Genomic DNA, 1510 nt, shown 5'->3' on the forward strand with positions numbered 1-1510 from the left:
TGGACCTTCTTGCGTGCCCTGACGCCTTCTTCACAACAATTTAACCTCTCTCCTTGAAGTTCTTGATGAACCGATAAATGGTTGATTTAGGTGCAATCTTACTAGCAGCAATATCCATGCCTGTGAAGCCCTTTTTGTGCAAAGCAATGATGACGGAATGTGTTTCCTTGCAAGTAACCATGGTTAACAGAGGAAGAACAATGATTTCAAGCACCACCCTCCTTTTAAAGCTTCCACTCTGTTATTCTAACTCAATCAGCATGACAGTGATCTCCAGCCTTGTCCTCATCAACACTCACCTGTGTTAACGAGAGAATCACTGACATGATGGCAGCTGGTCCTTTTGTGGCAGGGCTGAAATGCAGCGGAAAAGTACATTTTCATGGCAAAGAGGGACTTTGCAATTAATTGCAATTCATCTGATCACTCTTCATGACATTCTGGAGTATATGCAAAATCATCAAAACTGAGGCAGCAGACTTTGTGAAAATTAGTATTTGTGTCATTCTCAAAACTTTTGACCACGACTGTAAACTTAACTGACTAAAACCAGATATAAAGTATGCAGAAAAGATAATGGAGCTATATACTTTTAAATAAGATCATCTTTGAGAAATAAAAATCACCTAAATAAAAACTAGACATTCATGGAACATCTACATTTCCAAAGATGTCATGGTACCCCCATTAATTGTGTTATAATGTTTGAGGCCCTCAGATAGCAGAAGTAGACTGCATAAACCATTGAAAAATATGTAGAATTGTAGGAAATTAGCTTTAAAACAGAAACATTTTGTCTCTGCGGCCAAGAGGAGGGCCTTGAATAATCTTGGTTGGAGACTGCGCCATTTGCCACGCCCACTACCACACCTGTTGGTTTCAGTCTATGACTTGGGTCTTGAGTCTTTTACCATTTTTAGGGCCTTCCTCTGACACCTGGATGGCAGGGAGCTCAGCCCCAGTGATGTACTGGACCATACACACTACCCTCTGTAGGGCATTGCGGTCAGATGCCAAGAAGTTGCCATACTAAGCGGTGATGCAGCCAGTCAAGATGCTCTCAATCGTGCAGCTGTAAACTTTTTGAGGATCTGAGCCCATGCCGAATCTTCTCAGCCTCCTGAGGGGGAAGAGGCATTGTCATGCATTCTTCACAACTGTGTTGGTGTGTGTGGGCCATGATAATTTCTTAGTGATGTGGACACCGAGGAACTTGAAGCTCTCGACCCGCTCCACTACAGCCCCACAGAAACACCGCACACACACGCACGCAGGCGGCATCTGAGAACCTCATTACAATTCCATTCGGTGTTAGAAAGAGCAATCATCGTTCTTTACTGTTTTATTTTCTCTATTTCCTCAGCTGGCAGCACACACTTCTCCCCCTCTATTCCCTCTTTCAAAATACCTTTGGGTTTAATTTAAGACACACAAACATTCAAGAAGCAGACCGTACAATAGGAAAATACTCTGCATTATCTTTAAGTGCAAATGTACAAAACACAGCTCT

The sequence above is a fragment of the Coregonus lavaretus genome, assembly GCF_964263955.1.
Source record: "Coregonus lavaretus genome assembly, contig: HAP1_SCAFFOLD_526, whole genome shotgun sequence".
Lineage (NCBI taxonomy): Eukaryota > Metazoa > Chordata > Actinopteri > Salmoniformes > Salmonidae > Coregonus > Coregonus lavaretus.